The 16939-nt window shown below is 35.1% G+C and overlaps 1 long non-coding RNA gene across 1 annotated transcript; it reads right to left on the bottom strand.

Moving 5' to 3' along the window:
* Positions 1-5072: 5072 nt before the first annotated feature.
* On the bottom strand, positions 5073-8760 carry LOC111898948 (uncharacterized). Its single transcript, XR_006190894.2, has 5 exons — positions 8376-8760; positions 8249-8293; positions 8118-8169; positions 5412-5482; positions 5073-5326 (listed from the first exon to the last, which is right to left on the bottom strand). It is a non-coding gene; the product is annotated as an uncharacterized LOC111898948 (long non-coding RNA).
* Positions 8761-16939: the final 8179 nt, after the last annotated feature.

Raw genomic sequence — 16939 nt, 5'->3', positions numbered from 1 at the left:
CTAGTTAATAGCCCTAAGATTGTAGCCCCATGTATGTTTGCTTATATGCTAATTTCAGCTGTAATGAGTGTAGTACGTAAGTTTTGTAACAAGGGGATAAAAGTGAGGTAAATTACTTCTTAACCTAATACAAAAGTTTTCTCTCCTCTGTGGATGTAAGCAGGTTATTGCTGAACCACGTTAAATCTGTTGTTCTTCATTCTCTATTTACTTTTCTTTATCTTGGTTATTGTCATTGCTTGGTCTTGGGACTAAGGGCAAAACAGGAATCCTAATAGAAGTAGTTGTTGTCAAGGTTTTATTATTTTTCATCATTGGTTCGCTATATTAACAGTGATAATCAAGCGGCTATGAAGATAGCTAACAATCTCGTTCAGCATGATAGAACCAAACACGTAGAGATTGATCGCCACTTTATTAAAGACCATCTGAAACGAAAGACTATGGAGCTTCCTCATGTAAATTCGAAAGATCAACTTGCAGATATGTTAACAAAAGCAGTATGCGGAAGAGTTTTTCACAGCTCTATCAGCAAGCTTAGAATGATAGATATACATTCTCCAGCTTGAGGGGGAGTGTTGACATGAGCTGTCAATATCGGATGTATTTTTAGAGTTTATTGTATTCTCCTTAATTGTCCTTGATTGCCCTTGATTGTAGGTTGTATTATAGGAAGCTGGTTGTATATATATTCTTGTTGTTGTACATTGAGATACATAGAAAAATCTGAATACAATTCTCTGTTGTCAAGTTCTGTGATTTACAATAATCTGCACCATAAGACATACCTCCCTATAGAGTGAAGATTAGAGCCCTTGCATGCTCTCGAAGCTTCATTGCTTTTGAAATGGCTCTGGAGTTAAACACCCTTGAACAAAATAAATTATACTTGCATTTTACATGTACATAGATTTCCTTGTCTACATGAAATATATTCATGACCAGGTGCGCACAAAAAAAATCAACCTAACCATTATAACAAACATCTTCCAATAAAGATAAACAGTCACATACACAAAATGGACATATATAAAAGATTTAGGGGGTGTTTGATGTTTGTCTGTCTGGGTCAGTCAGTCGTTTTTTTGGACTCGATCCGGATCAACTGGAACAGCTTGTTTGATTATGCTTCTTTGCACTTCTGATTCGGTCAAAATCCTCTGATTCGGTCCTCAAAAAAAAACAACGGACTCGGTCATTTGTACCAATTTCACGTATTTGCCCTTCTCCTTCTTCTTTCCCCTGAACGTAACTTCTTGATGGGTTTTGGTCCTAAGAACATCCTATGTGCTCATACAAACCCTAATGCTTGGATCTAGGTTTCTCTATTGTACATGCAAGTTATCCAAGACTATAAACCCTGATTCTAGCATTCAAGTAATCATATTAACATGAGAATAGGTTTAAGATGTTACCTTGATTGTTATGTAGCAATAACAATCCCAAATCTCTTTGTATTGACTTTAGAAAGCTTAGAGCCACAAATGTCACTCCTCTAATGGTTCACAAACACCATAAGCAAGAGGATGAAGAGAAGAGAGGATGGAGGCTGCCCAAAAACGTGTGAAACCCTAGAACAAAGCTTAGCTACGTTTTGGGTCCTTAAGGGGTCTATTTATAGTGAGGCTATTAGGGTTATCTAACAAGGAAACCCTAATTTGGATGCTTAAGCCCTAAGCAACCCATAGACTCCTTTAATTAAGGCCTTGGACGATTTCCTTACGGGTTTCCCCATACAATTCGTCCACTCCTTAATACAAGACAATCCATGGCCCAAATTGCAATTATCTTATAATTACAATTCCAGTCCCTTAAGTTTAATTAATCTCTTTTAGTCACAAAACTAATTACTAATTAATTCTTGACTAATATTAATTAAACAATATGATTTCTCCTTTAATATATTATTCTCATAATATATTAATAAATCATATTTAATTCTTTCTCTCCATAATTCATCCTATCAAGTTGCTTTGGTGAAGGCAACCCAAAAGGACCATGCACCATCGGGTCAAGTACATACCAAAATAGTTATGGACTTAGACACTAATCCAACACTTCTTTCTTCTCCTTCTTCTTCAATCTCACCACCAATGGTCCTCGTCCTCTTTGATCGATTTTGAAAGCGAGCCATAATATCGATTTTGAAATCGAGCCTATTCCGGTAATATTTAGTTTTGTAGAAGTCGATTATTCCGATTTTGCCCTAAACATCGCCTCGACAGTAATGGAAGAAGAAAGTGATTCACTAATTTGTTCCAGTTGCTTCCAATTCGATGTTCCAGATCAATTTTATATTCGTTCCGATCGTTGAATTGGTAACTGTTAAGGTAAGATCTTCTTGATGTTTTAGTTGATTGTGAGGGTAGTTAATAATATCGATTGTTAAATTGGGACCTTAGGGTTCTTCATTGTTGGTCTATTATCAATTGTTGACCCGTTTTCTAGGTGAAAACTAAATCTATTAACAATGGAGCTGTGAATCAATTTGACTATCAAAACATGATTCTTTAACATGCTCGTTAGATGTTTGTTGAAATGTTTGAATAAAATTGTTCAAGTTCTAATGAAAGCTTACTGACAAATTCTGGTTTATATTATTATTAGCTTCTGCAACTGGGGCAGAATTTTGGCTCACTTGAACAAGCAGAAAGTTGTATTTATTTTAAGGAAACCACAACGGAAAATGCATGCATGAGGATCACATTGCAGGATGTATAATTAAGGAGCCAAAGCCTAGCTTACAAGGAGTGGTGGTGGCAATGTGGTGGGTACGCTAATCACCACCTGATTGCTCATCATTTGTGATGGGGCTAGGAATTTGCATAATTAGGTGCCTTATAAGTTACAAATATTATAGAGTGTTCATGTTTGTTATTTTTTTTATATATGTTTTTTTATAACTTGTGTGTTTATGGGGTCATATTTTATGATTAGGTCAAACTAGTAGAATTCTAATGAAGTGATATATTACATTGTTTGTGATTATTGCAAAAAATTTGAAAACATTTTCTTATAATTACATAATTTAAATTAATGCATATGATACAAAATTTAAATTTGACAATTACAAAAATAATCGAGAAAATTAAAAAAGAATTGTCTAGTTTTGATATTAATATATACAAAATGCAACATAAGGGTAATATGGTCATTTTTCACAATTCACCACAGTCAGTCAGAGATATAATCAAACAATATGGTTTCAGTCAGATGTGGACTCAATCAGAAGTTCTAACTCAGTCGGTACCATCTCAGTCAGCACTAACTCAATCAGCAACTATTAAACGACCCTTACACCACGTCCAAACTAACACAGGAAAATGATCGGACACAAGTTGAGCAACAAACCCCAACATGATGAATGAAATCAAAATCATGTATATTAACAAAAACCAATCTAACCTTGATTGTGGTTTCTTACCCTTTCTCGTTTGATTAAGGGGGAAAACCCTTTGCTGTGCTGACCTCCGTAATCTTTAATCAACCCAGAATCAAGAAAAAAAAAAAAGTAAACCTCAATTACGTCAAGGAAATCACAGGTTATAAGAAGCTTTGAATATAGACTTGAAGACAAACGGGAAGTCTCCTACGATGTCAGCTGCCTCGGAATCGATAGCATAAAAGAACGAAACAATATGAAATTGAACACCCAAACATTCTTAGTTATCAAATAACCACCTTAACATTTGCTTGATAAATGATTCTGCTTCTTGAATAACTACAACCAGCACCGCCACACACCAACAGTACGAAAAAAGAAAAGCAAGAACGAAAAAAAAAACTAATTTAAGCAATTAAAGTAGCGGGAAGTCTCCTGCAACAGAAGTTATTTCAGGATCGGTTTAAAATTACCATAGGCTTTTGTATATTTACGTTACCTGTCCCAGACCAACGTCAAAGATGTTAACAGGTAAAAGTCGATGTTAGAGAAACATCATCTAATTACTTTACACCCTGTTCCCGAGTTGCAATTAACGAGGGAAGTCGAGAGACGACGGTAAGAGTATTTGTCATCAGCGGCAAACAATATACTAAACATATAACTGAAACTACAATAATATAAAATTGAATCTCCAAGGGTCAGAACATATATTTTTATAAATTTTGGTCATATGCATCCAATTTATGCCAGAATGTTTGTGGGAATCAAGAAATTGGATATCTAAACAACATTTGGTAGACTCAATTGAATGTATGGAACATCAATTGAGGAAGAATTACAAGATGCGATGCAGAACAGTGCGATTGGAAAAGAAAAAAGTCAAAATAAGTCAAAATTAGACTAAAAATCAAGGCGTATGTTTCTGAAATTGGATATCCAAACAACATCTGGTAGACTCAATTGAATGTATGGAACATCAATTTCATTAATTGATGAAGAATTGCAAGATACGATGCAAACCAGGTGGGATTGGAAAAGAAAATAGTCAAAATTAGACTAAAAATTCAAGGCGTACGTTTCTGAAGAACGCACCGCCTCTACCGATTCATCTACGTTTCACCTGGACGAAGCGTATGTCTCAAATCAAACCACAGAGGCGGCGCCTCTAGTTCGGCCATGGTCCGCTTCGCCTTAAGGCGCGCCTCAAGGCGTACGCTTCTGACGATTTTTAAAACGATGGTAGCAGTTATAAATAAGTTGTCGGTTATACAAGTTAAAGAAGGATTCGTTGCTTTGAAAGGGTGTAACGGTTCTTTTCTGTTGTGTGTGTGTGTATATATATATATATATATATATATATATATATATATATATATATATATATGTGTGTGTGTGTGTGTGTATCTTTACACTTTGAGCATGTTGAATCATTAATAAAAATACTTGTAATTAACCCAACCCCCCCCCCCCCCTATGTATATACTAAACAAACTAGACTCCTGAAACATTTAAAAAAAGAATTCCAAAAATGCCCCTGAGACTAAATAGATAAAAGGTTGATGTCTTTACTCGTTAAGCCATGTTTTTTGGCCTAACCCACTAAGTTATTAGATCCAGAGATTAAATGAAAAACTACAATCAAGTATAGTCGTACAAATTAAGTACTTAACCCACTTAGCTCAGTAAGTCAACCAAAACAACCATGTTCCATTTTTTTCTTCCATTTCATCAAGTAATGGTAAAAATGTGTATATATGCAACTTATTACCATGTACCATCCTACAAAATGTCCATTAAAGTTTGATCAGTTCTACTTTCACTCATCATCAGACTTCACAATTTTCAAACTTCTAAGTTTACCATCCAGCTTAATCTAACTATTCATTTATTACTAACCTTCTCTCTATGCATATATTTGGCCTGAACCCCTAAATTCATTACCTGTAATAAACAAATAAAAAAATAAGATACATAATTACATATCGATATAAAAAATAATTGTAGGATCTAAAATTATTATACATACCTTTTTTTTAATCTTAGGAAAGACATGGCTCTTAACCCATTCTCTACAGACGACTTTAAGCTTGTGAATCACTTCAAAATAACAAACGTTGTTCAATCAATATATATATATATATATATATATATATATATATATATATATATATATACTTCCAAATGTGCATTTAACAAGCTAAGAACTCTCATCTTGAGCACGAAATCAGAATTGAGATCATGCGGATTTATATATTACTGGGTCATTTCCTCCCTCTCTTTTTTCAAATTCCTACACACCATCAGTAAACTTTATTAATAACCCATCATCTTAATGTACGGTTCTGTTAAATATTAAATTAGAATTAATATTAATATTTATTAGGGTTAAATGTTAGTAATTAATTTTGAATAGTGGTCTTTCAATGGGTGCAATAAAAAAAACAGAAGGTAGTTCCTTTATCCTCTGCAGAGACGGAGTTTATTGCTCTTTCCAATGGCTGCTAAGAAGTATTCTAAAAGACTTAAGATGGAACAGTTCGCTTCAACAATGATCATGTGTAATAACAGGTCAGTAATTGCTCTCACTAAGAACCCAATCTTTCAATGTAGAAGGAACCATATAAAGATCAAATAATTTAATCTTTATATGCTTCCTTCTACCTTGAAAGACTAGGTTCTTAGTGAAAGCAATTGGTGACCTGTTATCACACAGGATTATTATGGATGCGAACTGTTCCATCTTAAGTCTTTTAGAATACTTCTTAACCACCTTCCCTTTTTTTATTGCACTCATTAAGAGACTACTATTCAGAATTAATTACTAACATTTAACCCTAATAAATACTAATATTAATTGTAGTTTAGTATTTAACAGAACAACCATACATTAAGATAAAAGATCATTAATATAATTTATTGATGGTATGCGGGGATTTGAAAAAAGAGAGGAGAAAATGACCCAATCATTTATAAATCAACATGATCTCAATTCTGATTTCAGGCTCAAGATAACAGTTCTTAGCTTGTTACATGCACAAAAATTCGGAAGTATGTGTTATATATATATATATATATATATATATATATATATATATATATATATATATATATATATATATATATATATATAACACATACTTCCAAATTTTTGTACATGTAACAAGCTAAGAACTGTTATATATATATATATATATATATATATATATATATAAATATATATATATATATATATATATATAGGTTGAACAACCTTTGTTATTTTGAAGTGATTCACAAGCTTAACGTCGTCTCTCAAGAAAGGGGTAGGAGCCATGGTGTTGCTAGGATTAAAAAAAAGGCACGGATAATAATTTTAGATCCTACCAATATTTTTTATATTGATATGTAATTATGTATCTTATTTTTTTATTTGTTTATTACAGGTAATGAATTTAGGGGTTCGGGCCAAATATATGCATAGAGAGAAGGTTAGTAATAAAGGAATAGTTAGATTAAGCTGGATGGTAAACTTAGAAGTTTGAAAATTGTGAAGTCTGATGATGAATGCAAGTAGAACTGATCAAACTTCAATGAACATTTTGTAGAATGATGCATTGTAAGTAGTTGCGTATATACATTTTTACCATTACTTGTGGAAATGGAAGAAAAAAATAGAACATGGTTGTTTTGGTTGACTTAATGAGCTAAGTGGGTTATGTACTTAATTTCTATAACTGTACTTGATTATAGTTTTTCATTTAATCTGGATCCAATGACTTAGTGGGTTAGGCCAGAAAAACATGGCTTAAAGAGTCAAGACACCAACCTTTTACCTATTTGCTCTTCTTTTTTCATTCCAACTTCTCACCTAAAAATTTATATATATTCAAAGAAAATAATATGAAAAATCATTTATAACATAAATTTTTATATCCTATTAACAATAGTAATACGTAATGATAATAATACATATATAGTATGAAACATGTTTTTTATGTTGATGATTAAAATCAATTTTAAAAAGCATAAGTTAAAGATTTATCAAGAACGGAATTTTATATTTAATAATATTGTAGTAGAATATTAACCTAATATATACATATGGGATAACATTCTTGTTGAGTCTCATGATCCAATCCTAAATGGGATAACAAAAGAAACATAATGTACTCCTAGCAAAGAATAGAAAATACAATTATGTCCAGCTACATTATAATATTAACCTACTATATACATACCAACACCCTCCTCAAACTTAAGATGGTGACTTGATGACGGATGAACCAGATGTAGTTTGGAGTCTAATGTTTGAAAGCAATCGAAGTTAGAGATATACCGAAGGCTTTACAAGTTCCCAAACTTTGATAGATTGAAGAAAGAATTAGGCATGTCTAGTGTTAATCCAAACATAGTCAATCACGTAATTATCCTTAGGGGTATTTTAGTCCTTCTTGTAGAGTTTGAATTAGGCCGCGTTTATTTTGCAGAATTTTAGAATAGTTTAGATAGGTTTAGTTTGCTCCTGTTTTATTGCTTTGATTAGGTGAGTTTGTTTCCCTTTAAAAGTGGAGTAGCAGCTAGGTACGTGTATATATATTGTATGTTATGATACTGAATAAAAAGCGAGAGAGTTTAGAAAGATGTAGCCTACGGTTGTTTTGGATTTGTTCACAGGGGATGTTCCAACATCTAGCTTATAGGAGGTGTGTTAAAAGTTGTAAACTACTTGTGTTTATTATTAATGCCTACTTACCTCAAACGAAAGGCCTACAGTAGCCTTTCTTTTTGATGATCTTAGCTTTTTTCTGCAAAAAGTAATAATGATTAATGAATAGTTAAAATATCATGGATTTGAATATTTCTAATGCTTAAGAAAAGTTATACCTTCAAAAGTAATTCCTCTTCAAATCTTGATCTGCCAAGGGCATCCTGTAAAATGCAATCATAGAAAGAGTATAAAAATAAAAATTATTAAATACTAAGAAAACCTACGATCTACTAAATGTGTTACATTTGCGTTGTCTTCAAGGTATGATTGCATGACATGTTTCTTGTTTTCAGCCTTTTGGAGCCTTTGTATTCTTCTAAAACATCCTATTATACCATCAAGGTGAGCTGAAATCGCTGCATCTTTAGCCTGTGTTCTTCACTTGTTCTTTTTGGTTTTTGTCATTAATTAGGGTTTGGAGTCGCCGCCAGAAGAAATAGGGACGCAAGGAGGAGGCAGGAGGGAGGGCTTCTGTGTATCGAGTGTTCCCGCTCGTTCTATCTATCGATTGAGTTTTCCCGCTCGATCTATCTATCGATCGAGTTTTCCCGCTCGGTGATAATATGATACGCTCATTATTATTTTAAGTTTTATAAACATACAGGTTATAATATTAGCGTCTTATAGAAAAAAAGAAGTAGCGTTTCGATTTTAAGTCATTATGTTAAAATTATATATTTTAGAATAAATTATTGAAATCGGGTTTGTATAAATTTTACCTTTGGACTCTAGTGTTTTTTTCCGCTTAGACTGTCCTTATAATTTTTTTTTTTTTCAATTTTCATCCCTTACCGGTATAAAAGGATAGTTATATCTTAGTTTATTTTTATAATAAAAATTAATTTATATATTATTAAAATAATTGGGTCCCACATACCCCCTTCCTCTCCCCAATGGTCCCACCAACTCATTTCTTTCTAAAGTTACGATATGCTCAAAATCCATCACTCCATCTTCTCTAATCTCAAACCTAAAACTACCGATCTTCATCTCAACTGCCCCGTTAGAGTCACCGAAAAATTGCAATTCTAAAGTTGTCGTCGTGCAATGTTTTTGATATACTTTAATCTCTGTTGTCCTACTAGGCCTCCGCACGACGCCTATTAGAAGCTTTACCAAATTGCACGTCGGTTTGGGCAACAATTCCCGGTAGGGGATTCAATTTTGTTAACACCATCGATGTCATCAATCTTCTTCTATTTTCTTCCTTCGAAATAAACTCACCACGATAAACCTTGATGGAAATTTTGATTTAGGGTTTGTGTTTTTTCTAATTAGATATTGGCAACGGAAAACATTTATGTATTTATCTCTTTTTTATTTTTCAATTAATTTGCCCTAATTATGAGTAGATTTAGAGTGTTAATTGATGGCAATGGTGGTGGAGGTTCGCTTTTTTTGTTGTTCAATTTCCTTTTGATTTGGTGTTGTGATTGTTATACCCTTACTTTATTTTTATAATAAAAATTATTTTAGAAAATTAATTTAGATATTATTAAAATAATTGGGTCCCACCCACTCATTTCTTTCTAAAGCCACGATGTGCTCAAAATTCATCACCCCATCTTCTCTAACTTCAAACTTAAAACGACCGATCTCCACCTCAATTGCCCCGTTAGAGTCACCGAAAAATTGCAACTCTAAATTTGTCGTCGTCCAATGTTTTCGATCTCCTTTAATCTTTGTTGTACTATTATGCATCCTCACGACGCCTATTAGAAACTCTACCCAATTGCACGTCAGTTTGGGCAACAATTTCCGGTAGGAGATTCAATTTTGTTAACACCACTGATGCCATCAATTTTCTTCTATTTTCTTCCTTCGAAATAAACCAACCACGATAAACCTTGATGCAATTTTTGATTTAGGGTTTGTGTTTTTCTAATTAGATATTGGCAACGGAAAATATTTATGTATTTATCTCTTTTTTTATTTTTCAATCAATTTGCCCTAATTCTGAGTAGATTTAGAGTGTTAACTGATGGCAATGGTGGTGGAGGTTCGCTTTTTTTTTGTTCAAATTCCTTTTGATTTGGTGTTGTGATTGGTTGTGGTTAGTAGAGGTTAATTGTGGTGGTTGTTGGAGATTATAAGGAGAGATACATGGAGGTGCTCTAGGAGGTGAATGAGGTTACATATGGTGGATGAACGGATGTTGACGAAGGCCAAGGGGAAAGGAGAAGGCGAGTTTGTGTAGGGTAGTTGGACCCAATTATTTGTAAACTATTTTTTTAATCTTTTTAATTAATAAATAATACATAAGTTATAAAAAAAAGTTTTCAAAATTAACCAAACTTTTTGTAATACTGTTATTATACATAATTAAGCTGGGAAAATATAAAAATTAATTTCTAAACAGTTTAACCCGATTTTATTATTTTGTGCATTTATTCTAACATAAATGAAGATAAATAGAAAACAGTTTCCAAAATTACTCAAACTTTTTGTAATATTGTTATTAAACATATAGAAGCCGGAAAAAATATAAAAGTTATTCTTCAATCAGTTTGGCTATTTGTATTTGTTTTATTCACTTAAATAGACATTAATTCGTGAATAATTACTAAACATAGGGTAAAATTCACTAAACTTTTTATGTATGATCAATATGTAATATAAGATATTTTGATGAAGCTTCATAATTTTTTGGATAAGTGTAGTTTGTTTTCATCAATTTAATCTCTTAACAAGTCATTAAATCGGGAAAAATACTAAATTGTCATGGAAAAATTTGTAAGTTTTTGCATGGGTTCTTTATGATGTCCAAAAGATGCAAAATTTATCAAATATGGTTTTGAACATTCATAACTATATTTACTATTTATTTATCTTTAACAAAAACAATTTCGAAATCAACACAAAGCAGCCCTATAAGTTCATGCAACTTCATACAATGTCTTTAATCAGTGTATGGGTCGTCTCCAAATTTTCTCAGAAATTATTGGTTGTAAACAGTATTTTATATGAATTTTTTGCTCAATTTTACGAAATAATTATATTAATTTGAGATGAATAATTTATTTTCTGAAAGTTTCCAAAACTTCTCATTTTGTTGGTAAGATTCTAGGAAAAATCAGATTAATGTTAAATATGAGTTTTAGATAGTTTGGTGGTGTAACACCCGAAGTCTGGAAGGCCAAGAAAGGAAAGAAAACCCTAATTTTAAAGGGCGACTTGCCGAGTCCAAGGAGGAACTCGGCAAGTCCGAGCGGGATCCGGGTCAAGGAGTAAGTGACCGACTCGGCGAGTCGACCAGGGGAACTCAGCGAGTCTGGTCTGTGCGAGGAAAACCCTAAATTCGGGACTTGGAGCCTATTTAAACGTCTCATTCTCTCCCCTAGGGTTCCTTTACTGCCTCTCTAACCCATAACACCAAACCCTAGCCGCCATATCCATTATTTGAGCCATTTGTTGCCTTGAAGGGTGCATTAAAGCTTGGAGAAGGAAGAAGGAACTTGGAGGTGCAAGAAAGGACTAGAGATCTGGAATCGTGAGAATATTTCTGAGCATTTGGAGGTAATAATCTAGTTCTTGGACTCTTTTGCACCTAGATCTATGTGTGGTTGTTGGGGCTTTTTAGCCATAATGTTATCCATTTGAGTTAGAAGCCAGATCTGAAGTTGCTACTTTGGATCTAAGCATTTTATGGTCTTGAGAAGCATAAAGTATCAGCCCTTGAGTTGATTATGGAGCCTCTTTGCCTTAAACCCTAGTTTATGGTGTATTTTGCCTAGATCTCCTTCTCTACACGTAAAGTTTGCAAATTTACGTGAGAAATAGGCTTGGGAAGGGTAGATCTACAGTTTGGAGTCCATGCATGACTCAAAAGCCCTCTGCATGTAAGGGGATTTGAATGGACTCAGCGAGTCCTTTGAGTGGACTCGGCGAGCAGCATGAAGATTAGGAGCAACTCGACGAGTGGGATGAACAGCTCGTCGAGTCAGATGAAGATTGCCTTGTACTCGGCGAGTCTGTTCTTGGACTCGGCGAGTCAGGTCGCGAAACCCCAAACCCTTCGAGTTGAGACTTGAATCAGTGAGTCGAGTGGAGACTCGATGATTTGGACAGGTCAGGACTCAGAAATCGGTAGACTCGGCGAGTCATGGACTGACTCGGTGAGTCGAGGCGCGAAAGGAAGGACTCTTAATACATGAACTCGGCGAGTAGTGTTGACCTGGGAGGTTGACCTTGACCAGGACTTTGACTTTGACTAAAGTTGACTTGGTTGTCTCTCGGGGGTCAGTTAGACTCAGTGTTGCATTGATATTGGTAGTTCGGGGAGCAAGGGGAGCAGGAGTTCAGTGAGTTGTCGGGCAGTAACTAGTGAGATCATCAGCAAGTTCAGCCAGTGCAGGTGAGTTTCCCTTTGTGTGAATGGGTCTAAGGCCACAATGTCGGCCCATGTAGTTATGAGTAGAAGGCCCGGGGGTTAGCCCTAGGCACAATATGCTAGTATGATATTCCGAACGAGGTCCATCAATAGCGGGCGGGTGCCCAAGGATTTGTTTATATGATAGTTTATACTTGTTGTTGTGTGATACATGTATGTGCCTGGTAGGGAGGTGAGCGTGGGCGAAGTCCCATATCTCACCAATAGCAGAGTGTGGATGGGGTTCCACATCTCATTAGTAGCAGAACAGGGGCGAGGCCCAAGTTAGGGAAGGAGTGAGAGTGGGCTGGGCCCGTATCTCACTACCAGTAGGAGCGTGGACGGGGTTCCATGACTCATCAGTAGCAAGACAAGGGCGAGGCCCAGGATAGGCGAGGCCTTAGGACAGAACCAGTGTATGTGTTTAGTTTATGTGTTGTGATATGTTTATGTGTTATTATTTGTTAGTGGGCGAGGCCTAATTGAAACAGATCTGTATCCGAGCGAGGCTCAAAGCCAGACGGGGCCTGGAACGGCGGGGCCGTTGTAGCGGGCGAGGCCCGAGGCAGGGGGCGAGGCCCAGGATAGCGGGCGTGGCCCAGTATGTACAATATATGGTTATGCATGGTATGTGGTAGGGTGGGGAACTCACTAAGCTTCGTGCTTACGGTTTTTAGTTTTGGTTTCAGGTACTTCCGGTAGCGGAGGGAAGAGCTCGGGGTGATCGCATGGCACACACCATAGATTAGACAGCCTGGGAATGTTTACTCTGATAACGAACATGTGTTTTGAAAATTAATACTCTGATTATGTTTTGAAATGATGACTTTGCTTAAAGTAATGTTTTATTAAAAGAAATTTTTGGTCTTGGATTTTGGGTCGTTACAGGTGGATTTAAATCACTTCATGCATGACTTTAAACATTTTAACAACATACTTTGATCATGAAGCATCTTAGGCTTGAAGATCTACACATGCATGTTGGTTTAAGGCCATGCATGAGTTTGAAAAATTTAAAAATCAAACATTGGTTAATATTATGATTTCTCCACCAAAACTTGTATAAAAGTGGTTTATTTTGATTTTAACATAAGTTTGGATCATGGGATTCCACCATTTGCAACATGCATGTTGCTTTTGTGTGAAAACCTACCATCATCATCATCAAAATCGTGGATATGGTACGTGGTTCAAAACTTTTTCATAGAATGGAGTAGAAGTAGAAATAAATGCATAAAATGGTGAAATTATAAGTAGAAATGAAAGGATGATGCTTGTTTTCGTGATTACCTTAAGAAGAACACTTGAAGAAGATGATTTTTGATGTGGAAATGGCTTCTTGGCTGCTGATTTTTGTGAGTTAAAGAGGGGTTTGAGAGAAAAGGTGTGGTGGTGGTGATAGAAAATGAGAGAGAGTGAGAAGGAAGTTGGAGTTCAAGAGAGGTAAAAATGATTAGGGGTATTGGGAAGGGGAAGGTTGCCTTGGGAGAGGGGAGGCCGAGTTTTTGAGGGCCTTAGAGGGTCTCCCTCTCATTTTATTCTTTTAGATAAAACCCCTTCTATTTTTTTTTATAAGTTTTCCATATTTTTATAAACTATGCATTAGCCTAGTTTTCTTTTCATAGATATTGACATTTAACTTGTAGATTAGGGTTAAATGTTGATAATTAATTTTTTTCCTTTCTTGATTATGTTTCCTAATTTTAGTTTCTTTAAATTGATATTATAAAGTTCATAACAAATTTTATGGAATCTTAGGTGTTAAATTTTATAAATTTTAGGTTTTTAGGGCTTTTTTAGGATTTTGGGACCTTGTTAGCTATTAAACAATATTATACCATTTTAACATTGGAATGATATGTTATCGTTCTTGTGCTAAGAGAATGATTCAAAAAAAAATTATTTAATTGTTGATATTCTCAAAGAATATCATCCTAACAGAATTCGTACGTAACAAAATCGGTTATAATTATAAATTACATTAGAATTGAAACCAAAATAATTAAAAAAAATCATAATATTAAAATTAGGAGAATCAATAAACCCTTAAAATTCGAAAATTTCCTTTATTAAATATCGTTTAATTGACTTAAATACTCTTTAAATGAAACTTGAGTGATTATAGGATACATGTTACCCCATTGTAATACCATAGACCCTCGACAAAATTGCAAAAATGGTCCCTCGGGTATGCATTTTTTGGGGGTTTTGTCCAAACTCGACTTTTTTGGATTTGTGGTCCTTTTGGCCATGTTTGTATGTAAATTTGGTCCCTCACACACACGCACACACACACACACACACTTCCCCCTCCCCCCACCTTCTTCATTTACAGTCAAGAACACCCCACCGAAGGTGGAGCTGTTTTCTGGCCACCAAGAAACACCGTTGCCGCCATCTATCTTTCCACCTCTTTGAATCACATTCTTAACCCCAAATTGAAACTCGGATGAATGGTGGGTCGCAGGTGGCGGGCTATAGCGACGGTGGCAGACTGCAACTACGGTGGAAGGGCAGCGGCGACGATGGGTGGTTGTGGGCGGCCTTGTTGCTACATTTCTATTAGTGTATGCTCGACGAGGGACCAAGACAAAGCAACGGCGACAATGGCGTTTGGTGGTGGTGGGTTACAATAGGATGAAGGCGTTTGGTGGGTGGTGAAGTGGGTTTTGCCAACGGTGGGTGGTGACAGAGCTATGGTGGCAGCTTCACTGCCTTCGTTTCCTTTCTATTCAGATGAGCTCGACGAGAGAGAGGGCAATGAAGAGCAAGGCTATAGTAAAGAGGTGTTTGCCGGTGGTGGGTCACGACATGGGGAGGTGGAGGGGGTGTTCGAAAAACTAGGTGGGTTAAGATGGTGGTGACAGTTTGCTCCGATCAATAGCAAGAGCGGGAAGAACACGGTGGTGTAGGGTGGTGCCTAGCAGCCAATGTTTTGAAAACCGAACCGGATATCGAACCGGCCGTGTTACCGGTTCGACGGTTCAACTGGTTCGACCGGTTCAACCGGTCTCAAAAACCGGATAAACCGGTATATATATATATATATATATATATATATATATATATATATATATATATATATATATATATATATATATATATATATATATATATATATATATATATATAACGATTATGAAATTTTAATATGAGTCAACAATATCTTATTCTTATATGTTACTCTCCTAAAAGTTTGCTATAACGATTCAAGGAGTTTTATGTAAATGATATCAATTGAGTTCAATATGGATTTGGTTTCATTTCTACTTCAAGTATGCTTATTTTTTTTTGCATATTTCACTTTTAGGGGAGATCGGTTATTTGACTATTTTCAAAATCATCACAGTAAAAGGAACCTTAATAGGTTAAATAAATTAGTCCAAAAGAAGAAAACAAGAAGTATAAAAAAAAATATTATTCAATGTGGAAGAAAATGAGTATACACCATGAATTAGTTTAAAAATTGTTTAGGCTATTAGCCTCATCCCACATCGCCACAAAAATAAAATGGCGGCCTTTGAGAGCTCTATAAAAGGACAAGAATCTAAAGAGGCAGTTAAAGTAAAGTGTGCTTCTCGCTTATGAAAGCCAGGACTAATCGCTTTACTCTAGTTTAATTTTTAAGTCTTTTTTATCAGCAGGCCGGTTTTTTTTCCGGTTAAACCATATCGGTTTAGTCCGGTTTTTGTTTGAACCGCCGGTTTTTTTTCGGTTTGGTTTAAGGGCGGTTTTTGTGCTTTTAAAAACCGGTATCCACACCGGTTCACGGTTGAACCGGCCGGTCAAGGGGGTGTTCGAAAAACTAGGTGGGTTAAGATGGTGGTGACAGTTTGCTCCGATCAATAGCAAGAGCGGGAAGAACACGATGGTGTAGGTCCGATCAATAGCAAGAGCACGATGGTGTAGGTCCGATCAATAGCAAGAGCGGGAAGAACACGATGGTGTAGGGTGGTGCCTAGCAGCCAATGTTTTGAAAATCGGACCGGACATCAAACCGGCCGTGTTACCGGTTCGATGGTTCAACTGTTCGACCGGTCTCAAAAACCAGATAAACCATATATATATATATATATATATATATATATATATATATATATATATATATATATATAAAACGATTATGAAATTTTAATATGAGTCAACAATATCTTATTTTTATATGTTGCTCTCCTAAAAGTTTGTTATAAGGATTCAAGGAGTTTTATGTAAATGATATCAATTGAGTTTAATATGGATTTGGTTTCATTTCTACTTCAAGTATGCTTATTTTTCTTGCATATTTCACTTTTAGGGGAGATTGGTTATTTGACTATTTTCAAAATCATCACAGTAAAAGAAACCCTTAATAGGTTAAATAAATTAGTCCAAAAGAAGAAAACAAAAAATATAAAAAAATAAATAAAAGGTATCATACAATGTGGAAGAAAATGAGTAT

This window comes from Lactuca sativa, chromosome 4 (genome assembly GCF_002870075.4).
Source record: "Lactuca sativa cultivar Salinas chromosome 4, Lsat_Salinas_v11, whole genome shotgun sequence".
NCBI lineage: Eukaryota > Viridiplantae > Streptophyta > Magnoliopsida > Asterales > Asteraceae > Lactuca > Lactuca sativa.
The sequence above is the reverse complement of the archived record's forward strand: the minus strand, read 5'-3'. Positions and strand labels throughout refer to the sequence as shown.